General features: G+C 38.5%; 1 long non-coding RNA gene across 1 annotated transcript; it reads left to right on the top strand.

Moving 5' to 3' along the window:
- The first annotated feature begins 24,026 nt into the window (after positions 1 to 24,026).
- On the top strand, positions 24,027 to 25,158 carry LOC131024523 (uncharacterized). Its single transcript, XR_009101888.1, has 2 exons — positions 24,027 to 24,279; positions 24,881 to 25,158. It is a non-coding gene; the product is annotated as an uncharacterized LOC131024523 (long non-coding RNA).
- The last annotated feature ends 765 nt before the right edge of the window (positions 25,159 to 25,923 follow it).

Raw genomic sequence — 25,923 nt, 5'->3', positions numbered from 1 at the left:
AAGCACGAGCATCGGTTTGCAGTGCACCTGTAAGCACTTGCAGAGTGAAGTTGTTGGTCTGATCAACCGACCGTAGATGTAGGAAGTATTTTCCGAACCATGTAAAAATCTCTGTGTTATTTACAGCTTTCAATATTTAATTTCTTACTTGTGCTCTTGCTCTCTTCAACTGAAAACTGATTAATAGCAAAGAGAAACTTAAGACTAACAACGTGCTCAACCCAAAAGGCTATTGCGAAACAAAAGTTTTCTGCTGCGTGTGTTATCAGTCTGACTGATCTATCCTCTAACAGTAAGTGAGATTTATAACATCTTTGTTTATCAAACTCGACTGAAGCCTTATGTGCATCAGTTAAGTTCCTGTGACTTAACTGATAACTCCTTACTGAAGAGTCTTTCAGTATCAGTCGTCAACCCTGTTTTGGTCAAAACTCTTTTCAGTAAACAGGTGTCTGAGTTTGTGTTTGTAGTTTCATTTTTTATCTCTGTATTGAGATTTTCTCAAAAATAGCCTATAGGTGTATTCCCCCCCTATACACCTATTCGAGACCCTCTGGACCTAACAATTGGTATCAGAGCAGGTTGTTCGCAAGAACAATTCTGTTTCTGATTAGGTTCTAATTGAACTAGATTCTTCTTCTCGAAGGTCTCAAAAAACTTTTCTCTTTCGAAAAAGTGTTTGATATTTGTCTGATCTGTTGTTACCCGTTCTCTCTTTTTTATGGAGACTAACCACAACAGAATATCCTCTCTACCTATGATTAGTATTGAAAAATACGACATATGGAAGTTTCGGCTTGAAAGCTTTCTCACCGCTCAGCATTGCCAAATGTGGGAAGTCATCACCAACGGACCAATCATCATCACCGAGATTGTCAAAAGAGTTCCTATTGACCCAGCTCGGGATCCATTCGATGAGGTCCAGATCAAGCAGAAAGCATACTTCACCACAGAAGGAAGGAAGCAAGATGAGCTTGACAACCTCGCCAAAAGCATCATCTCCGGCACAGTCCCAGACAAGATGTCACTAAGATCATCAAGTGCAAAACTGCAAAGGAGATGTGGTACATTCTTGAAAGAATGTGTATCGGATCCGAGGAAATAAAGGAGAACAAGTTGTCCATAGCTTGTCAGAAATTCGACTCCTTCCTCATGCTCAAGAACGAATATGTCGACGAGATGGAACTCAGATTCAACCAGATCCTGAACGAAGTTCAATACATCTCGAAGGACAAGTACACTCAACGAGAAATTAACCTGAAGATTCTTCGAGAACTTTTGCGAGGAGATTCACAAATCTATTCAGTTGCTCATCAGAACAAGCCTGGATTCAGCCAGCTCCCAACAAACAAGCTCTTCTCTGACCTCTTGGAAAATGAGTTCGACATCCAGAGAAATCTTGGAATCAAGAGGGCTGGAGGATCAGACGAAGATGGTCCATCAACCTCAAAAGGAGCAGCACTGAAAACTTCAACAAAAGAAAGCAAGAAGTACACAAAGGAACCGGCGGAACTTAAGCCCGAAGACTTCTTCAGTCAATATGCTTTGTTGACTGAAAGATTCAACAAAATCGAGTCTAAATTCCGCAAGTACAGGAGATTCCACAAGCAGCACTACAAAGGAAAGGAAAGAGAAAGCAAATCCAGATATTCCACTGACAGAAGCGGAGAAAGAAAATCAACCGCTTTCGACTTGAAAGATGTGAAATGCTTTGGATGCAAAAAGAAAGGGCACTTTCGAACTGAATGCCCTGAACTGACGCAGTCTGAGCGCAAGAAGCTGAAATCCAAGAAACGATCATCAAGCAAACGGAGCATTAATTCAGTTTAATATTCCTTCAATTGGTATCAGAGCCCAGGATTAATTTCTTGGCTCTATTATTAATTTATGTACGATTAATAATATGCGTTGTTTTTACTGCTGCTGTTCTTCATGGTCTGTTGATTCGTGGGATACGTCGTTTTGACGTTGTAATCGTTTTTCACCACGAGAAAATCTGTGGTTAGATTAGAATTTCAATTGTTTTGTTTTTCGGTTGTAATCTGTAATTGTGGAAAATGAGACAAAGACGAAGACGATCAGACCGGAATAACGGAGGACGGATTGGAGTTAAGATCCACGGAGGTAAGTTTGCGCCAGGAGGCGGCGTGCGCCGCAGGCGCTCCGGGCGGCGCTGTCGCGCGTCCCCGTGCGCTGCTGCGCTCGCGCCTAGGGCTGCTGAAACTCACCAGGTGCCGTGTGAGAGGCGGGACAGACCAGGGCGAGGCGGGGGCTGTGCACGCCGAGGGTCGCGCGCGCGCGCGCTTGCGCGCTGTGCGCTGCGCACCCGGTCGGGCGATGCTTGGGCGCCGCTGTTGTCGTCCTTGGTGCGTGCCGTGTGCTGCTGCCGAGGCGGGACGAAGCTAGGTGAGGCGGGGCGAGGTAGGACGAGGCGGTGTGCAGGGGCTACGCGCGCCGAGGGCTGCGTGCGTGCGCATCGTGCGCTGCGCGCTGCGCGCCCGGTCAGGCACTGTGCGGCCGCTGCTGCCGACCTGCTGCCTGTGCGCGAGGACTACCGAGGCTGCCGAGCCGAGGCTGCTGCTGCCGCGCCAAACTGCTGCCTGCACCGGGGACTGCCGCTGTTGCTGCCGTGCTGTTGCTGGACGCCGAGGCTGCTGCTGCTGTGCGCCGGATGCCGCGCCGAAGCTGCTGCCGCTGAGCTGCCCGCACACCGGGCTGCTGATGCGGCGCACGCCGGGCTGCTGCGGCGGCGCTGTGCAGCGGGTGTCAAGGGAGGTGGCGGCGGCAGCTAGGGTTTCGAAACCCTAGCTGCGTGTTTCAAACCCTAGGAGGCCCAAACCCTAGTTTCAAAGACGGGCCTGTTTGAAGCTTTTCGGGCCGGGTTTACGTTTTTGATTTTTATTTCTTTTCTGTTCTTTGTAATAGATTAGAAATGTTGAATTCCACGAATGGGTCACGAAGAACTTTATTATTTATTTCTGTTCTTTGCATGCCGTGGTGTTAATCTCTTATGCTCTTTACCTGCTTTTGTTCGTCTCTGCTTGTTAATATGCTTTATTAACTGCGCTTAGACAAGCATGATAGTAGGTTTATCATTTTCTTAAGCATGTTTTAGAATTCTGCGAGCATGTTTTACATGTTGCGTTCTAGAAGCATGTTTAGGATTATGTGTTTGAGCATGATCAAACCTTTTGAAAGTAAAAAGACTAAGCTGTATTAATAATTTTATAGATGATTAAAAATTATTTAAATTTCCACAAACGGTCTCAAGACAAAGTGTTTGAGAATATGAGTAAACGACCACCCTAACGTGGCTTACTTCATATTTGATTTCACAAGTTTGTTAAGTTGAGATTTCTATTAAAAATATTTAAATCCATTTAAGTAGTGGGAGTTATGCGGTAAACGACCACCCTAACATGGCTTACTCGTATGATTTTCATAAGTACTTTAGAGGATGGATTTTAAATAAGATAACTAAGAAATTAAATTGAATGCGGCATGGTCCTAGTGAGTATGTCAAATTCGAGAATTTAATTTCAAAGTCAGATTGTGGTTATTACCAAATAATTTTTATTCTTAAAATTATGTAGACCTCCACATGCGGTCTCAAGACAAAGTGTTTGAGAATATGAGTAAACGACCACCCTAACATGGCTTACTTCATATTTGATTTCACAAGTTTGTTAAGTTGAGATTTCTATTAAAAAATATTTAAATCCATTTAAGTGGTGAGAGTTATGCGGTAAACGACCACCCTAACGTGGCTTACTCGTATGATTTTCATAAGTACTTTAGAGGATGGATTTTAAATAAGATAACCAAGAGGTTAAATTGAAAGCAAGCGGTATGGTCCTAGTGAGTATGCCAATTTCAAGAATTTAATACTCAAGGTTAAATTGTGGTCACTGGTTAGATATCATTTCAAGTACAATGTACAACTCCCCAACGGAGTCCCTTCTTGAATATGATATGGTCTAGTTAAAGTCCAACAATTAATTTCCTTTGTTAAAAGGTCAAGTTGACATGGATGGAAATTAAACGACTAGGTAAATAGTCTGGTTGAGGAATTCATGTGTAAACGACCACCCTAACGTGGCTTACTCGTGAAATTTCTTGGGCAGTTGGAGGTTTCACTAATATTGTTTTATCAAAAGGTTACAATATTATTGTTACGAATTATGTGCTTCATGTTCGTACATGTTTATTTTGTTTACTTTCAGATATGTCTATGTCTCCTACTGTTTATTTATTCTTGCACAAAGTCTTTTAACCGGTCCACATACATAAAATGGAAACGCAGTTTTGGATTTTTATCTTTATCACAAACTAAACACAATTTTTGTGTTGCCTACTACTCCACGTTCTTATGGTCCGAACAATGAATTGACTGATGAGAAAAAGGAATTACATAAAAGGTGGCATAAGACGAATAATGTGGCTATATGCTATATTATGAGTATAATGTCACAAACCTTGTAGCTTCAACATCAGGGCATGGACGATGCTATTGGCATCATGCTGAATCTCAAGAAAGTGTTCGGAGAGTCGGACTGAGCTACTCATTTAAATTTGATAAGAGTAATCTTGTTATTTTTTATGAGTGAGCACAGCTCAGTGCACGAGCATGTCATGCAAATTTTGACGGACTTGACTTGCTCAGTAGGAGTATCGACGGTGAGGCAAAAGTCGATATTATCCTGAACTCTCTTCCCAAGTCTTTAATTAAGAACTTCCACCTCAATGCTGTTATGAGCAAGAAAGATAATACTTCTTTTGAGTTGTTGAATGCTCTAGTTACGGCTAAGAAAGTTGTGGGAAAGAGATGTGCAAGCACTTGTTATTGCCAAAAGAGAGCCATCTTCTTCGTCGAATGATGGGAAGAAGAAGGGTCCAAGGGGCAAGAAAGACAAGGGAAATAGTGGGAGTAGTGGTGTGATAAGATTGAGTATTGGAGATTTTTTCTTTCAATACTCAAGGCAAAGGGTTAAGGTACTTCACTTGCTATATTAACTGAGACATGTCAGCTCATTTTCTACTCAGTTGTGAGTAGTGGATAACGAGAGAAACTGATAATGATTGTTGCACCTTGCATGGCTTTTAGGCTGACAAGGAAGCTAAGAAGTGATGAGATGATTGTCTTCGTAGGCAACGTGACTGGAGTCGCAGATGTTGCAATTGAAGACTTGTCTTTATGTTCTAAAGACATAGTTTAGTTTTTGAGAGTTCCTTATCATGTTTCAAAATTTTGAATAGATGGATCACATGTCATTTTTGATAGTAGTATTTCTATCATAAAAAATGACAAAGTTGTCTATTCTGGTATTTTTGAACATCTCTCTTCATACTATAACTTGTCTCCAAAATACCTTTATATTACATTTACATCATCGAACAAAAGAAAGAGAAAAGTTAAGGCTAATCTCTCATGAGGATCTTACACATATATTGATACCCTAGATTAGGTCACATCTATCTTAACAGGATCCAAAGGCTCGTGTCTAAATAAGTACATTGGATTCAATCCAGGTTGTACTATTTCGAACCTACGAATCCTGTATAGAGGAAAAGATGGAGACCAGGTCATTCATGACAAGGGGGATAAAGGGCCAATAATGTGTTAGGAATGATCTTTTCTGATTCATTGTCAGTGTTTGGGATTCCAACCCAGTTTACTACACCGTGTAATCCCTATATAAGATGGTGTGGTGGAGAGAAGAAATAGGTCACTCTTGGAAAAATATGTTCGATGATGAGTTATGTATCTTTGCAATTAGTCCTAAAGAATCAGAAGGTGGTTATTAGCAATGACACACGATTCTTAGAAGTGGACTATGAGAATAATCACTAATCCAAGTCAGATAGTGTGCTTTAAGAAATTAAAGACATTAGACAGGCGATTCCATCACCCAAGCCAAGTGTGCAAGAGTTTTGTACCACAAGACACTGCACGCACTGTTGACACACATGTGCCACCACAGATCCATTGTAGTGGGAGGGTTGTGGGACAACCCGATCGATTTATGTTCTTGGGAAGATCTTTGGATTCAGTCCCTGGTAGTGAATATAAGAGAATCGACCCAGATATTGGAATTAGTGGAAGGCGAGAATGTAGATTCCTGGCACGCCTCAATGGAGCAATCCATTAAAAATATGGGTGTATACTAGAAAATCTTGCTACCAGGTGGCAGTAAAGCCTTAGGTTGTAAGTGAGTATACAAGATAATGACAGGCCCGAATGAGCAAGGTCGTAGCTTTCGAAGCTAGACTGGTGGCGAAAGGTTATGCCCAGTGTAAGGGTATAGGTTATGATGATATTTTCGCTAGTGCCATGCTCAGAACATTCGGATCATTTTACCCATAGTAGCTCACTTAAACCATCGAGGTCTGGCAAATGGATGTCATATATATTACCTTGGAAAAGGTAAGGACATCCATGTGCAACAACCTGAAGTTTACGTGAGGGAGGGAGAGAAGCATCTCATGTCAATCGCTCTCGTGTCATCGGTGATGTGGTTTATCTTGCATTTTATGTAGATAATATCCTCCTAATTGGCGACAATATGGAGCTATTGTCTAGACATAAAGTAATGGTTATCCGAACAGTCTCAGATGAAAGACTAAGGAGGTACAGTATACATATTTGTGATCAAGGTTATAAGGGATCACTAGAAAAATGATGTTGGGCTTATCTCGAGTGTCTTACATTGATACTGAGAATACTCGTTTTAGTATGCATACCGCCAAGAAATGATTGCAACCTTTGAGTTATGGCGTTCCTTTATCTAAAGACATATGTCTTAAGATGCCTATTAAGGTTGAGGAAATGAAGGCAGTATTCTACGTTTCCGCAGTAGATAGCTTCATGTATGGATTGCTATGTACGAGATCTTATATTTGCTATGCAGTTAGCATGGTTGTAAGATATCAGTATAGTCCTAGCTAAGGACACTGAACTGTGGTAAATTATATTCTCAAGTCCATGACTAGAGAATAAGGATAGTTTACCAGTTAGACAGTTTAGTTCCTTTTTGGATTATACGATTTCGGATTTCCAGGCTGACCGGAACAAAGAATAATTACCTCGAGCTATGTGTTTTCCTTGGGAGGTAAAACCTTTTGGTTTGACCACTACCTCCAGGAACTAAGGGTGGTTCCTAGTTTGCGTGAGAGCATCAACTTCGTGATACCTCAAGTGCAGTTGCAAACTCTAAGGAATCCAAGAACCACAAGGGGTCAAACACATGGAGAGTAAGTACCAAGTTATACGATTATTCGTAAATCGAGGTTTTTGTGCTCATAGAATAAATTCTCACATATTGGAGAAGCCTACTAATCTTTTCACAAAAGGCTTATCGCAAATGGTCATTGAAAGATGGGAATGCGATTGATGCCACCCACTTAGGAAACTTTAAGTATAAGTGGGAGAAGTGTTAGGTGATTGGTAAATAGACGCATTGTATACTAAAAGTTTGCTTTAGTATAAGTGGGAGATTGTTGGATTTGTATACTGAAAGCAAGAACGTTTTATGCTTGTATACAATGTTTCCTAAGTTCACTATTTTAATCTCCTATCTGATTGTGTTCATGATTGCATATGTATGTTCTTTATCTCTATATAAGTAGATTATATGGTGTGTTGTAGATCACAGAAGACCATATAATTGGAATAACCTTAAGAGATATAATATAATCACAGCCGAAATAACTCTAGGACAAGTTATTAGTTTAGGCTGCGGTATAGATGGAAGTAGTTTGTCTTGACTACTTATCTATACTGGTACGTCATTACGTATTGATAGGACCACAGTGAGATATATTCTTCTATCTGACTTAAGTGAAGAATTAAAGATCTCGGTAACTTATAAGATCTTAATACTAATAAGATTTCAGATATATATGTTGATTCGTTTATCACTTTGACTTACTATGAGCGAGAGTTATATAGTAACTTGAGTACTCTGTATCTTGGGTGATAGCGGTTAATATATGATATCTGATTATCTGTATTAGTACTCGTATCTGGTATAGGATAATGACATCCCCTTAAGGAGCTCAATAATGTTTATTGCGCTAAACCCTGCAGGTTGATTAAGTTCAGGCGCAATAATAAGGTTTGAGTGGTACTGCTTAAGGATTACAAAGAGATTAATTAGTTTAAGCTGTCAGAGCTCTAATTAATTAATGGATGTCGGATATTTTAAATACGAGGATTTAATAAGTCTAAATACAAGCCCCGACTCATCACCGGCAATAAAGGGGTAAGTCAATATCGGTTCTCTAGTGGAATGAACTGATATTTATAAATTAATTATGGTCTGGGCTGACCATAGATAAATTAATTTATTTGAGGCCCATCTTTATTCCTTGTATCTGGCCCCTGGACTGGCACAAAGTTTCCTAGCCCTAGAAGAAGAGAAAAATGCCTCCTACACTAATTCTGTGCCTACACGTATTTATTTTATTATAAATACAACTGTCAGCTCTCAGGAAAACATACTGATAAAATTAGGGTTTTGAGAGCTGTGTGGGGAGCAGGAAATCGTGTGGAGCATTCTCTCTTGGGACTTTCATAGAACGTTGTCCATCCAACGGTGAAAGCTGAGCGGGATACAGTTCAGAAGGTCTGAGCTGGAGTTAGATTTTCGCAGGAAATCAAGTTCTGGCAGTTTCGGAAGAACAGCCATAACTTCCTCTACAGAAGTCCGATTGAGGTGAAACAGGCGGCCAGGGAAAGCTCTTTCAAAGACGAAGAAGTCGTATTTCTGCACAAAATACGATTGGAGGTCGTTTGAATGGTCAAACAGAGCGTTGAAGTTGGCTAACCTGTTCAGCGACGGATTGACGAATTCTTAGGAATTCTTCAGGTATTTTCTAACTCCAACGTGCAGTTGTTAAATTCATAGGAGCATGTTAGGGATTAATCGTTGTATGATAAATTAATAATATTCCAAGAAACGATCATCGGGCAAACGTAGCATTAATTCAGTTTAATATTCCTTCAAAGAGAAGCTCAGAGTTTCTACTTCAGAATGTGACAGAGCCTCTCATGAAATCAAGAGGCTCAATCACAAATTGGAAGAAACAGTTAAGGACTGCATGATGAAGTTTCCCATGATGACCAACTTTCCTTCAAAAGGCCTCGTTGAAAGCATCGGAGGAAAGGTTGCTCCAACTGATAAAGGAAATAATATCATGGTCAACGAAGTGGATGATGCTTCTGAAAATAACACCTCAGAAGAATCAAGAGATCATGATATGGATGAAATTTGGAAACGCAAGTTGATGGCAAGAACGAATGTCCCTCCTCCACAAAGCTACAGACGAGTAAAGGAGGCCCCCAACTCGATCATCCTACTGAGAAGACTGGAAAGCAGATTTCAGTCGAAGATTGGGCAAGGAACATCAGGACTCAAGAAGAATCTTCCTCACCAGTCCAGGGGGAAGAACAACAACATCAGTCAGAAACTAAAATCAGTTCAGTTCCGAAGAGAACAACATTCATGGAGACAAAGCTATGATAACTCCAGACGAGTCAAACGCCAATCACGACAACAAGCAACTGGACATCATATGACTCATGTTCCACAACATCAGTCAAGATACTCTGCAGAGCAAAGAAGACCTCAACAACTCACTAGACAAAGCTTCTACAAGAGTGAGGCTCTCAGAAAGAAAGCTCAACAGAAGATTGCTCATGTGCCAACTGAAGCACCGACTACTTCAGTCAGACAATCGACAAAGCGCAAGAGATCAGCACCAAGACCAGTTCTGAAGCAGATATGGGTTCCAAAAGGAACACGAGCTAACAATGAAGGACCCAAACATTGATTGGGTACCTAAATTAACTCTTCCTTGCAGGTCAAAAACAAGAAACACAAAAAGAAGGAAGAAGTTAAAGCCTCAATCAGAACATGGTACCTGGATAGCGGCTGTTCGAAGCACATGACGGGCTACAAAGAATATCTAACTTGTGAGTAAAGTATCTACATACAATTAGTCTATACGATTTCTATGATCTCGCCAGCGGAATGATGATTTCGCTGCTCTGGATTTGATTTCTCTGGCAATGCTGTTCACGACTCTGGTTTTGATTCCTCTGAACCTGATTTCTCTGGTAAAGCATTTCGTTGCTCTGGCATATTGATTCCTCTGGCGTATTGATTTCTCTGCTCTAGCGTTCGATTCCTCTGACTGGTAAAATACGCACGAGTGTTTAGTTTATAGCTGAGGGATTAGTTTGTAAATATGCAAGAGTTAAGGGAGTTCAGTTTTAGGTTAGTTACAACAGTTCCAAAGGATCTGTTCCTTCATTCCAGAAGTCAGCGCGTAGCTCAAATCTTCTCAACTGCTATTTCTTTTGTTTAAATACCTAGATTAGTTGTTGAGTTGAAGCTTAAGAATTTCTATTACTGTAACTAGTTGAGAGTAAGCAATTATAGCAATCTTGATAGATTTGTAGGCTATACACTTCTTCTAGTGTTGAGTGTTCTCAATTGTAATTGTAAAGTTCTTGAGTGTTCATAGTGAAATAGAATTGATTGTTTCTGCACCGTGGATGTAGGATTGAAAAATCCGAACCACGTAAATCGACTTCGTGTTCTTTTCTTTTATGTTCTTGCTGCGTTGATTGTTTTCCCGAACAATTCCACAACAAGTGGCGCCGTCTGTGGGAAACGGAAAATCGACGCACACCAACTGTTCGAGATTTGAATCGGAGGAAATCTGAATCGGAGGAGTTCTTGATCGATGGAGGAATCACCATTCTTTCCACTACCAAATGTCGATTGCTAAATTTGACACCGAGAAATTCACAAGGAAGAATGATTTCTCCCTGTGGAGAATGAAGATGAGGGCTGTTCTCATTCAACAGGGCCTTGATGATGTTCTGACCCAAGAAAAGGCACCTAAAGAAGGAGATGGGAAGGCGAAGTTCGCTGAAATGCAAAAGAAGGCTCATAGCACTATCATCCTACATCTGGGAGATAAAGTGCTGAGAGAAGTGTCAAAAGAAGACACTGCAGCTGCAGTATGGGCTAAACTGGAGAGTCTTTACATGACCAAGTCTCTGGCAAATCGGCTCTTCTTGAAGAAGAGGCTGTATTCCTTTAGAGTTTCAGAGGATAAGAATCTATCTGATCAACTGGATGAATTCAATAAAGCCATTGATGATTTGGCTGATATTGATGTAAAGCTAGAAGATGAAGACAAGGCAATCCAGCTCCTGAGTGCCCTGCCCAAATCCTATGACAACATGAGGGATGCCATGCTGTATGGGAGGGAGACTGCTATCTCCCTGGATGAAGTCATGAATGCCTTGAAATCTAGGGAGTTGCAAAAGGCATCTGATGTCAGGCAAGAAACCGCAAGTGAAAGCCTCAATGTCAAAGCAAAGTCCAACAAAGGAAAATTCAAGAAGCCTTTCAAAGAAAGGAAGGGAGGATCAGGGAAGAAGGAGGATGATGAGAAGGAAAACAAGAAGTGCCACTTCTGCAAGAAGCCAGGGCATATCAAGAAAGACTGCTACAGCTGGAAAAGAAAACAAGCTCAAAAAGGCTCATCAGACATTGCCGACCTTGCTGAAAATATACAAGAAGCTGAAGCTTTAAACATCACATCTTCTAAAACTGAGAATAGTTGGATATTAGATTCAGGGTGTTCTTTCCATATGTGTCCTAACTTGAATTGGTTTGTTGATTTGCAGATGAAGGACCCGGGATCTGTAGTTTTGGGGAACAACCAAGTCTGCCCTGTCAGAGGCATTGGTGCAATCAAGTTAAAGCTACATGATAATTCTGTAAGGCTCCTAACTGAAGTTAGATATATTCCTAGTCTAAAAAGGAATTTGATATCCCTTGGATCACTACAAATGAAAGGCTATGAGTTTAAATCATGTGTTAATGATATATATGTTTTAAAGAAAGATAAAGTTGTGTTGAAAGGAACCAGAAAACAGACTTTGTATCATTTAGTTGCTGAAACTATTGTTGGTGAGTCTGAAATTGCCTCTACTTGTGATATTGAATTGTGGCATGAGAGACTGGGGCATGTTAGTGAAAAAGGGTTAATTGAACTAAAGAAACAGGGTATACTGAGTTTATCTGCTGATGAAAAACTGAACACTTGTGATGCATGTCAATTAAGTAAAAACAAGAAACTCCCATATCCTGTTGGCAAACATGTCTCATCTGCACCTCTTCAATATGTTCATTGTGATCTGTGGGGTCCATCCAAAACCACCACTATAGGTGGAGGTGTATATTTCATGTCTCTAATAGATGATTTTTCTAGGAAAGTCTGGGTTTACAGTTTAAAACACAAGTCTGATGCCTTTGATAAATTTGTTGAGTGGTGTAGTGCTGTTGAGAATGAAAAGGGATGTAAGTTGAAATGTTTAAGGACTGATAATGGCTTAGAATTCACCTCTGGAAAATTTGAAGAATTTTGTAAAGAAAGGGGAATAAAAAAACATAAATCAGTACCTGGAAATCCTCAACAGAATGGGGTTGTAGAGAGAATGAATAGAACTCTCCTTGAGAGAGTTAGGTGTATGCTCGCTAGCTCAGGTTTGCCACCTAAATTTTGGGGAGAAGCAGTCACCACTGCTGCTTACCTTATAAATAGATGTGTAACACCCCGTCCATTTATATTAAGTTTAGAATTCATTTTTAATTTAGAATAGGATGATTTACGCCGGAAAAATGAAAAAAAAAAATGATTTATTGTAATTCCAACAATTTTTATTTCAAAAACTTTTAGAAAATTTAGTCTTTTGATTTTTGTGCATTGCATAAATTGAATTATATGAATAGGTGATTATTCTATATGATTAATATTTATTTGTATACGATTTAATTAAAGTTTATGTTAGACTTTAATTATTTAAATGTGTTGAGCTTTGACAAATATTTATTTGGGCATTAGTTTTTGTTTATTGCAATGATTTTCCATAAATACCAAAGCCCAAAAGCCCAAACCAACCTCCTCCTTTGCACCACAGCCAAGTACAGCACGCAGCTGCTGCTTGTGTTTCACCATGCCTCTACAATTGCTACATTATTCACCCTCATGCGCCCACTCCTACAAAGTCATACGAAATCCCTTAATCATAGGGATTTTGGTTAATATTTTCAAACATCTCTCACGCCTCACCTTCCTCTTTTCAACCTACACCATCCCTTGTCAATCTAATCAACTCCAAAAGTCAAGCTTTAGCCATGCTTGGCGGCCACCAACTCCCCTAATTTCAGCTTCAAATATCTCTGCATAATTGAAGGAAACCCATCCCTTGCACTTTCACTAGCAACTCAAATATCCTTTAAATTACTCTCTCGTTCCAGCCTATCCATGAAGTTTCAAGTATACAACAAGAGACCACCATTCAAAGAACTCTTCCCCTACACAGACATCACAAGGTGTTTACCTCAATTTTCTTTGCCTCTGTTTCAAGCACACACAGCTATCTCGTTTGTACAGAACACCAACCAAGATTTCAATATTTTCATAACAAATCACAAGCATGACAAATTATTTACATAAATGCATACAATCTGTACACATGTTTATTCATAGTCTGTGCATATAATTATAAATGAAAGCATGATTCATTGAAAGGAAAAGAAAAGAAAAGATCTTTATGAAAGAAGAAATAGAATTTGAAGCTTTGATTTCTTCCCTGCCTTTGAACTTGCTGTGTCGAGCCGGTTGATGCCGGTGCGTCTGAGTCGAGTCAGGGAGATAAGGGTGACGACGGTGCGACTGGTTGTTGTTGTCGGCGGCGACCTCGTCGTCTGTCGCCGGTGTATGCAGAGAGATGAGAGGGTTGCGAGAACAGGGGGCTGAAGGGCGACGGCCGGCGGCCTTGCTGCCGTCGACCTGAGGAGAGAGATTGAGGGCTGGGGATCGGCGGCGGCGGTCTTCCAGCCGTGCAGTCGCCGGAAGTCAGAGGGTAGACTGAAGGTGAGGATTAGAGGCGGTCGGCGATGGCTGGTTGCTGTCGTCCGTCCGACACAGAGTGAGAGGAAGAGAGACAGAGGAGGTGGCGATGGCGTCGGCCGCGGCTGCTGTTGTCGCCGACAGTCGCTGATGGCGACGACTTCGCCGGAGGAAGGAGGCGGTGGATGGGTAGGCAGGAGCTTAGGGCTTTTGACGATTTTGGGGATTTAGGATTTGTGGATTTGGGGGTTTGGGGGTTTGGCGAATTGAAGGGAGAGAGAGTGGCGAGAAGGAGAGAGGGAGCCGATGAGAGTGGTGAGAGAGAGAGTATTGAGGTAAATTGAAGAGAAGGGTTGGGTGTTGGGCCATTATTTTGGGCCTGATTTTATTTAATTATGTTGGGCTCCTTATTTGGGCTTTGTTTCAGTGGGCCGAGATTTGCTTTAATTTTCAGTGGGCTTGAGTTGGGCTGGGTTATTTTTTTATATTTTGGGCCGATTTTCTTTTATTAAGCTGGGCCTCTAATTATTTTAAATCATGGGCTGCCCAAGTATTTATTTAATTGGAATTGTGCAGATTTTATTTAAAGTAGCTACACTATTATAATTAATTAGATTTATTAAGTTTAATTAATTATTTTCAAAGAGTAAATTTTTATAATAATATTAAATTTTTATTATGAGCATATTTTAAGTAATTACTTATTATATGTCAAGCATGACATGAAATTGCATTACATTTTTTTTTGCAATAAAGGTATTTATGATTTAATTGGTTTTATTTATAATTCCAATTATTAAAGAAAGACGAGTAAGAATATTGTTGGTGTTCTTAACTCAAGAGAAATGTTTTCAATTATTTATTCATTAAATTTTGAAAACCCGGCTAAGTGAATCATAGAATGTTAAGCACTACACCATGACTTAAGATTAGATTCAAGGAGACCTATTAAGAATAGAATTTCTTGTAGGCTTTGTGACCAGGGGGACTAGCGCTGCTTTCCCAAGACAGGTTTTTATGTGTATGATCTTCAGGCTTTGCCTATCCAGGTGGGCATTATTTTTACTATACGTATATAGAGATCCCCTGCGTATCGTAGGCCTCTTATACGAATGAATGCATGAGATGATTTAACTGTTAATTTCAGTTTTATATATATCTATCAAACGAGTTTAATGCTACCTCTGAACAAGTTATTTCGTTACAAAATCTTTGAACTGAAAAATATTACAACTGTTGTCTTGCCATAAAATGTTTAAATTTTAGTATGATATCTATCTGATGTGGCTTTGCCAGTTATGTAATCGAATTCGGGTCTTGAGCAGTTGATAGCTATCCTGCCAGGGCTAGTGTACACCAGTGACCGTGAGTCATCTAGCGGGTTGGCCGGTCAAGTGACTGTGAGAGGTGGCCACCTCTCCGGCACAAAGTTTCAGATATGATAGATTACAAGAGAACTTAGTCTGCAGACGAACTTTAAAAATCACAAATGAACTTAGTAAGCTTGGGCCTTTTAGCGAAAAACTCCCTTGCTGTACTGTTTATGATGGCATGACAATTTACAGCTTTGAGCATGTATTTTTATACCTAGGCATACGTGCCCACTGAGTATTTTTATACTCAGCCCTGCATGTATTTCTAAATGTGCAGGTTGAGCAACTGATGGAATGGAATGATGTTGAGCGGGTGTCCCTTTGACATTTCAAGAAATGTAACCTTGAGTATACATCTTCATATGTATATCTCACACGTTTTCCGCTGCAAAACACTTTGATTAGGATAGCTCTATGTTATGAAGTTGTGATACATGTTATTGGGTAACCCACCATAATCAGTTCTCATTTAAGTGTATGTTTTATAAGTATCCAAATAATCATATGATCCTAGCATTTTATCTATGAGTGACATTTCCATATACTTTAATGTTAAGTAATTGTCCATTTCCATTTCTTATTGTTCACCCCAAGTCATAACCCCGGTTAACCCGTCATTGGGATAGTGGGCTGTGACAGAATGGTATCAGAGCGGTTCGTTCGCTCTGGCCCTAGAAACCTTATTCTAAAGAGTCGAGTCTAGTTTGATTCTTTAGACTTACATGGGTTCATATGGCACCGCTCAACACTCCATTGCATCGTGCTCAATCAAGGAAAGAAGGTAACTGCAGTTTCAACGTTTTAAAGATGTTAATGTTCTAAAATGCTTCATGAATATGTTGTATGTAAAGAGCATACTATGATGAAATGTCGAATGTTTTGCCTTGCATGGCATATCTTTGCAAGTTATAACGTTATGATAAGAGGAATGATAGAAAATTGACACATGCTTCCCCAGAAAACATAGATTGCTATAAGTGGCATGATCACGATTCTAAAAGAACATAGACTACTAGATTAGTAGGATATCTCTACAATCTAGATTCTCAAAGTGATAATTGAGAAGAATGAAAGAGAACTTAGAGCATTCTAGCTTCCACAAGAAAACAATGGTTCTTTTGAACTACAAAGAGGAATGGAAAGATATGTACGAGATAAAGAAAAAGCACAGAATGAAAATACGAGACGAATTCAAGGTAAATGTTGCATCAAAGGTTGAAGCATAGTCTCTACGTTCGAATGTTCACGTGCGACGGAACATCGAATCGACTTTTGCTACATGATAGATTTTAAGAATAGTGTGTTTTGCCTGTGTACATATGTCTGTGTGTATATGTCTTAAGAGAGGTTTGGGGTTTGAGATCAATAGGATAGGTAACCTTAAGATAAGTTTAGTTGTCATGATGAGCTTATGTTTTGTTATGTATAGTATGTTCATGGCTCTCCAAGTTCGGGACGATGTTTCCCGTGTGACGGGGAGGTGATGATGTTGGACCTGGCCAGTCCACATGATCCAAATCTCAGTAGACGTCTTTTGGGTTGAAAACCCATGTGTTTCAACTTTCGGCTGAAAAGCCAGATGGGCTCTTACTCGAGGTCATTTTGTTCGACCTTGTAGTTAATAATTTCATACCCTCTGGTCATTCTTTTGATTCTCTTGAACAATTTCTACAACACCTTGCTTTGATATTGTGTTGAGTTTGAGCCTTGCAACTCGTGAGTTGTCATAATAGATCCCCTTGTTTGATAAGACCAAGAAATGTTAGTCTACCGATGTAGTATACTACCCAAACTATGACTTCATATTATTGTGTCTCATTGTGATTGGTTGAGATTAGTTTTTGTCCTATAAATGATATCGACCACTCATTATGATAGAAATTCAGAGTCCAAGCTAAGACCGTAATATAGTGTTCGAGTACGAGGACTTAAGTTAATTGGTCTATGATAGTTTTAAGATAAATTCATAGGAAAGTGTTATTCATGTGATAGGTAACAAGAAATGGGTTGATGACTATTTTAGTCTTTGGAAAAAAAAAATACCCCGTAGATGAGCCCTAGGAATGAGGTAGGAGCAAAATGAACCACCGAAAAAGGACGAGGGAACTTATTCTCAAGTAAATCTCGTGTATATAAATTGGAATTAGGAATCCAATTGATATGAGGAGAGACCCGAATCTATTCTAGTACTAAGGAATAAGTCGATACCCTTAGTAATAGTTCTTTGGAAGCACTATGATCAAGAAAAGGCGATGTGAGAACTCGATTCTAGCATGAAGGAGAAGTACCAGAATTATTTTCTGTGGTACAAATTTCGTGACGAAACTTCTTTTAAAGTGGATAGTATGTCATACCCCGACTTTTAATCCCTGATTAAGGGCTTAATTATTAATAATTAGGATTCGGCATCCATTTATAATAAAAATTGGTTTGATTTATCTGATGTGATTTAATCGTTATATATGTGTTTTAATGTGCTTAGTTAAAGGAAAATTTTTATAAATGTGGTGCATAAGTTTTAATTGGTGAGTTAAGTGTATTTATATGAGCCACATGAATTTTAAATTATGCATGAAGTCATGAATTTTATCTAAATTTGATAGTACATGTAACACCCCGTACTTTTCCCTATGTTGTGAGATAGTGTCTTAACACTATTGAGAATACTGAGATGTCAGAGAGATTGACTGTCCTATTAAGAAAATAGAAATAATGAGTTGGAAATAGAGTCGAGAAAGAAAGAGTGAAAAACTTTTTTTTTTTTTTAAAAAAAAAAAAAAAAAAAAAAAAAAGTCGGTCGGAGAGACGTCTAGTTTGTCTGTGTTTGCCGACTGCTTTGACGTGATATTATGTGAAATTACGTGACTGATTGATTATGTGAGTTTTGTTACGTATGTCATTGTGAGCAAGTTATTATGATTTTTATTTGATGACTTTAGCACTTGGAATTTTAATTAAAGTTTTCAAAGCAAGTGCAGTTTATTTTTACCGAGAAATCAAAGAATGCCGGTTTATGAAAATTTTTCCAAACAAAATATTTTCAAATTATTTTTCCTATGATGAGGAATATTATAATTGAGTGAGTGCACTAATATTAGTGCCATATTTATTTTAAATATTGGTCACAAGAGTTTTGTGTTATAGCATTGCATTAATTAGTAATTAGTCTTTTATGATTTTATGTAGCTTAACACATGATTTATTCTAGACTACACAACCTTACACACACATGATTAATTTAATCTAATAAGCATGTGATTAATTTCCTTAGCCTTACTTGAAGTGGACGTGTGGTATGAAGATGAAGGGAAGGGATTAATGTGTAGGTTTAGGGGGGGACAAGTATTAAATGGTGAATAGTGTTTGGTCTCCAATCATCCTTCCTAAGCAAAATAAATTCACTTCATTTCCCTCATTTTCTTCACCATTCGGCCATTCTCAATTTCTATCCCTCTCTTCCGATTTTTGCTCCAAAAGATCACCATAGATGAATCAACAAAGCTTCCAAGTTCACATCAAGATCAAATCCTTCACCAAATCAAAATAAACACCTTTCAATTCTTGAAGATTTCAAGAGGACCGTGGGGTTTGGTTTGAAGAGTGAGAAAGGAAAACTTTGATCTTTGTTTAATCTTGGGTAAGTGATTCTTATTTTTATAGATCTAGATTGTATGATGTTATATGTGAGTATATGATTATGATTGAGCAAGAAAATCACCCAACTTATTTCTATGAAATTTTCGAAAATTAGGGGCTTGAAACCCTACGAAATTTTGTTGTTTGTTTTCTTGAATTGGCTTGAGTTATATGATGATTGATGATTATTGAGTTAATATATATGAATATCTTGATGATTAGCCATGAGATATAGATTTTTCTATTAGGTTAGTTTACCTAAAATTGGGATGTTGAGATCCTATGGATCAATTGATGTATTGATGATGGATTTGAGTTTATGAGATGATCTAGATGATTAATGATGGATGAGATTGAAGCTTGAGGTTGAGAGGTGAAAAAAAATGAAAAGTGTTAGTTTGAGGAAGAAGATGACATACATGTGTATCTATATGTGATCTTGTTTTATGATGTTGATTTGTGCTAATTGGTAACCTCGGATGTTAGATCTATGATTTGATCAATAGGTTATACATGATTAGTGATATTTTCAAAAGAATTTAGTTTAATAAAAATTAGGACTTTTTGCCTATGTGTTATTTAAGTAATTTTGGCTTAAGATATATGTATTTGAGCATGATATTAGTGTATAATTATGTTTGAGTAAGTCTTTTGTTGGCTAAGAAAATTTTTGACTTAGTTTAGTTTGTATGAGTTTTTGAGTTTTCATATTTTGAGAAGTCGATGATTGATAAAATGAAGTCTAATTGCTTTATGATCATTATGTGAAAGTTTGTCATGTTTTATTAAGAGTTTTATGATGATACATGAAGTTTCATTAGAGTTTAGTACATGATAAAAGGGAATCCATATGTGTATAATGATTTATATGATGAATGAGATCGTGTTTGAGTATTTGAGTAATTTTGAGCATGAAAATGAGAAGAGAATTTTAATGATGCGTTCATTGAAACGTTTTACTAGAAATTTGAGGTTATGATGTAAGAAGAGAGTCAAGATTTGAATATGATGAGCATTTTAATGTGCTTGAATGTTTGTGAGTGTTATATGTGTTTAAAATGAGCTTTGATGAGTTTTCTTGAAGGAATGTTGAGTTGAGTATTTTAAGAGTTTGAGATGAGATTTTGGTGAATCTCGTAGGCCTACTGACCTACTGTGATCGACGGTTTTTCAATGTCAAAAAGCTTTGAAAATTGTATACCAAGTCTCTACATGAGCCTTGAGAACATCGGTAAAATTTCAAGTCATTTGGACTTCGTTTACTATTTTTATAAAATACAAAACCGGAACTGCACATTACTACTGAGAGTTTCAGAGAGCAGGGGAAAGAGTCATTCATTTCAGTAGCTTCCTGTGTGATCTAGCTTTCCAAAATTTTATGGTATTAACCTTATTGTGTTAGCTAGATATCCACAAAATTTGAGCCCAGTTTGACAACATTTACTATTTTTTTTTTTTAAATCCAAGTTTTCGATTGCTCAAAACTGCCGATTATGGTAGACTGTAGTAAAACAGTCATATCTCCTACAATACTTGGAGTTTTTTTTTACTCTATTTTTTTTTTATATGAAAATAGACTCAAAGACCTTTCTTTTGGTATGAGTCTCGAGTCCAGGAGGTGTCGGAGTAAGAACAGGTTAGATTTTGAAGTTGAGTCAGTGTAAAAACAGAGCATGTTTTGATAATGTTTGATTATGTTTTCTTATGTGCCTTATGTGATTGTGTTGTCTATGTGTTGAATGAGATTAGACGAGCCTTATATGAGAGATAAATCGAGACTTAGTACCATGATTTTCTTGAAACCTATCCTTGAACTTAAGGATTTGAGATGAGTGGAGAGTTTATATAGAGTTGAGTAAAGAGATAGAATATGAGATAGAGCATGAGTTTTCTTTCATGTTTCTGATAACCATAAGTTTTTTGATGTTGAGTCTAGAATAGTATCTCTAGACTTCTAAGAATGTCAATAGCCCTCAGCTCACCGTCACACTGCCGCAACTAGGGTACGATAATAATTTCGAATATATATATATATATATATATTCAAAGTTATGAAAAATTTTCAAGAAAATGTGCGCCTTATGTTTATGATGTTATGTGAATGCAAATTATTCTTCATGTTGTTATTTTGGGTCTCTGACTCATATAACTAAGCTCAATGTCGTGTTTGGGACTACCCGAGCCCTTAACAAATCAATGTATGTATGTATGTATGAATGAATGAATGAATGTGAAAGTTTTATGTTATCGTTTTAAGTTCATGCCTATAAGATTAGAATGATGGGTCCTCTTTCAAACTGTTTGAGTACCACCTAAGAATGCCTTGAGAATGTTAGCCGTGATAGCTTTGCTAGAACGACATTAGAATGGACTTTCAGGGTATCAGTAACTTATGATGAAGTACATGTTAGTAAGTGTTTTAAGTTAGAAGTTTGACCAGAGCCTTACATGAATAAGAAGTTGACATGATTGGGGGCGAAGCTCCCATTTGACTGAGTGATTCGTTTTGTTGGGTCTGGCCAGCCCACATGACTATGATCTCGGTGATTGTCAATTTAGATTTTTTTTTTAATGTTTAAATAGAACGTCATCCCAATGTATGGACTCGCACTATGTAGTTGTCACAATAAAAATTCCTTTTATCATGATAAGTATAGTGATAATTTAGAATTTCTTAGTTGTCATTAGTTTTCAAGTACTAGAATGTGATATTCTCACAATTAGAAAGATACACTAAGCACCAACCTGTCTCTTAACTGTCAGTCGATAGAAACAAAGCAACTTCTGGAATCCCAAGTGGAGAACCAGAGCAGATAACTAGTATGATAGAGTTTTCAACAAAATGTCGGGACGTGCTCCAAATATGGTGGACACGTATGAGAAACGCGTGAAGGAGTTCGCAAACGAATGACTAGTATCACAAGCTAGAATACCAGATATGCAATTCCGAGGACGGAATTTTTATAAGGTGGGAGGGATGTAACACCCCGTCCATTTATATTAAGTTTAGAATTCATTTTTAATTTAGAATAGGATGATTTACGCCGGAAAAATGAAAAAAAAAAATGATTTATTGTAATTCCAACAATTTTTATTTCAAAAACTTTTAGAAAATTTAGTCTTTTGATTTTTGTGCATTGCATAAATTGAATTATATGAATAGGTGATTATTCTATATGATTAATATTTATTTGTATACGATTTAATTAAAGTTTATGTTAGACTTTAATTATTTAAATGTGTTGAGCTTTGACAAATATTTATTTGGGCATTAGTTTTTGTTTATTGCAATGATTTTCCATAAATACCAAAGCCCAAAAGCCCAAACCAACCTCCTCCTTTGCACCACAGCCAAGTACAGCACGCAGCTGCTGCTTGTGTTTCACCATGCCTCTACAATTGCTACATTATTCACCCTCATGCGCCCACTCCTACAAAGTCATACGAAATCCCTTAATCATAGGGATTTTGGTTAATATTTTCAAACATCTCTCACGCCTCACCTTCCTCTTTTCAACCTACACCATCCCTTGTCAATCTAATCAACTCCAAAAGTCAAGCTTTAGCCATGCTTGGCGGCCACCAACTCCCCTAATTTCAGCTTCAAATATCTCTGCATAATTGAAGGAAACCCATCCCTTGCACTTTCACTAGCAACTCAAATATCCTTTAAATTACTCTCTCGTTCCAGCCTATCCATGAAGTTTCAAGTATACAACAAGAGACCACCATTCAAAGAACTCTTCCCCTACACAGACATCACAAGGTGTTTACCTCAATTTTCTTTGCCTCTGTTTCAAGCACACACAGCTATCTCGTTTGTACAGAACACCAACCAAGATTTCAATATTTTCATAACAAATCACAAGCATGACAAATTATTTACATAAATGCATACAATCTGTACACATGTTTATTCATAGTCTGTGCATATAATTATAAATGAAAGCATGATTCATTGAAAGGAAAAGAAAAGAAAAGATCTTTATGAAAGAAGAAATAGAATTTGAAGCTTTGATTTCTTCCCTGCCTTTGAACTTGCTGTGTCGAGCCGGTTGATGCCGGTGCGTCTGAGTCGAGTCAGGGAGATAAGGGTGACGACGGTGCGACTGGTTGTTGTTGTCGGCGGCGACCTCGTCGTCTGTCGCCGGTGTATGCAGAGAGATGAGAGGGTTGCGAGAACAGGGGGCTGAAGGGCGACGGCCGGCGGCCTTGCTGCCGTCGACCTGAGGAGAGAGATTGAGGGCTGGGGATCGGCGGCGGCGGTCTTCCAGCCGTGCAGTCGCCGGAAGTCAGAGGGTAGACTGAAGGTGAGGATTAGAGGCGGTCGGCGATGGCTGGTTGCTGTCGTCCGTCCGACACAGAGTGAGAGGAAGAGAGACAGAGGAGGTGGCGATGGCGTCGGCCGCGGCTGCTGTTGTCGCCGACAGTCGCTGATGGCGACGACTTCGCCGGAGGAAGGAGGCGGTGGATGGGTAGGCAGGAGCTTAGGGCTTTTGACGATTTTGGGGATTTAGGATTTGTGGATTTGGGGGTTTGGGGGTTTGGCGAATTGAAGGGAGAGAGAGTGGCGAGAAGGAGAGAGGGAGCCGATGAGAGTGGTGAGAGAGAGAGTATTGAGGTAAATTGAAGAGAAGGGTTGGGTGTTGGGCCATTATTTTGGGCCTGATTTTATTTAATTATGTTGGGCTCCTTATTTGGGCTTTGTTTCAGTGGGCCGAGATTTGCTTTAATTTTCAGTGGGCTTGAGTTGGGCTGGGTTATTTTTTTATATTTTGGGCCGATTTTCTTTTATTAAGCTGGGCCTCTAATTATTTTAAATCATGGGCTGCCCAAGTATTTATTTAATTGGAATTGTGCAGATTTTATTTAAAGTAGCTACACTATTATAATTAATTAGATTTATTAAGTTTAATTAATTATTTTCAAAGAGTAAATTTTTATAATAATATTAAATTTTTATTATGAGCATATTTTAAGTAATTACTTATTATATGTCAAGCATGACATGAAATTGCATTACATTTTTTTTTGCAATAAAGGTATTTATGATTTAATTGGTTTTATTTATAATTCCAATTATTAAAGAAAGACGAGTAAGAATATTGTTGGTGTTCTTAACTCAAGAGAAATGTTTTCAATTATTTATTCATTAAATTTTGAAAACCCGGCTAAGTGAATCATAGAATGTTAAGCACTACACCATGACTTAAGATTAGATTCAAGGAGACCTATTAAGAATAGAATTTCTTGTAGGCTTTGTGACCAGGGGGACTAGCGCTGCTTTCCCAAGACAGGTTTTTATGTGTATGATCTTCAGGCTTTGCCTATCCAGGTGGGCATTATTTTTACTATACGTATATAGAGATCCCCTGCGTATCGTAGGCCTCTTATACGAATGAATGCATGAGATGATTTAACTGTTAATTTCAGTTTTATATATATCTATCAAACGAGTTTAATGCTACCTCTGAACAAGTTATTTCGTTACAAAATCTTTGAACTGAAAAATATTACAACTGTTGTCTTGCCATAAAATGTTTAAATTTTAGTATGATATCTATCTGATGTGGCTTTGCCAGTTATGTAATCGAATTCGGGTCTTGAGCAGTTGATAGCTATCCTGCCAGGGCTAGTGTACACCAGTGACCGTGAGTCATCTAGCGGGTTGGCCGGTCAAGTGACTGTGAGAGGTGGCCACCTCTCCGGCACAAAGTTTCAGATATGATAGATTACAAGAGAACTTAGTCTGCAGACGAACTTTAAAAATCACAAATGAACTTAGTAAGCTTGGGCCTTTTAGCGAAAAACTCCCTTGCTGTACTGTTTATGATGGCATGACAATTTACAGCTTTGAGCATGTATTTTTATACCTAGGCATACGTGCCCACTGAGTATTTTTATACTCAGCCCTGCATGTATTTCTAAATGTGCAGGTTGAGCAACTGATGGAATGGAATGATGTTGAGCGGGTGTCCCTTTGACATTTCAAGAAATGTAACCTTGAGTATACATCTTCATATGTATATCTCACACGTTTTCCGCTGCAAAACACTTTGATTAGGATAGCTCTATGTTATGAAGTTGTGATACATGTTATTGGGTAACCCACCATAATCAGTTCTCATTTAAGTGTATGTTTTATAAGTATCCAAATAATCATATATGATCCTAGCATTTTATCTATGAGTGACATTTCCATATACTTTAATGTTAAGTAATTGTCCATTTCCATTTCTTATTGTTCACCCCAAGTCATAACCCCGGTTAACCCGTCATTGGGATAGTGGGCTGTGACAAGATGCCCTTCTAGTGCTATTGATTTTAAAACTCCTGAAGAACTGTGGACTGGTAGGGCTGCTAATTACTCAAACTTGAGGAAATTTGGATGCTTAGCATATATGCATGTTAGGCAGGATAAGTTGGAACCCCGAGCATTGACATGTGTTATGGTGGGATATCCAACAGGGGTTAAAGGGTATAGGCTCTGGTGCATAGAATCTGGAAAGGGAAAACTCCTAGTCAATAGAGATGTAGTGTTTAAAGAAAACATAATGCCTCTTAAGGAGCAATCTACTACTGAGTATACTGGTAGAGGAGTTGAAGTAAACACTGATAAAACTAGTGATAACAATCCTATTAATGATGTAGTGTCTAGAGTATCAGAAGTGACAGGTATAAAACAGGAAGAAGATGATCAACAAAAGGCTAATACTGAGGACCTCAGTGAGTATCATCTAGCCAGAGACAGAGCTAGAAGAGTAATCAAACCTCCAGCCAGATACTCTGAAACAGATCAAGTTAGCTTTGCTTTCTCAGCAGCTGAAGAGGTAAATTACAGAGAGCCTAAGTCTTATAAAGAAGCAATTCAGTGTTCTGAAAGCAAGCAATGGATCAAAGCTATGGAGGAAATAGAGTCTTTATTGAAAAATAAGACTTGGATCTTGGTGGACAGACCTAAGAACCAGAAATGTGTAAC

The sequence above is a fragment of the Salvia miltiorrhiza genome, chromosome 5 (genome assembly GCF_028751815.1).
Source record: "Salvia miltiorrhiza cultivar Shanhuang (shh) chromosome 5, IMPLAD_Smil_shh, whole genome shotgun sequence".
NCBI classification, from domain to species: Eukaryota; Viridiplantae; Streptophyta; class Magnoliopsida; order Lamiales; family Lamiaceae; genus Salvia; species Salvia miltiorrhiza.
Note: the sequence above shows the minus strand (reverse complement) of the source record. Positions and strands in the feature narration are given on the sequence as shown.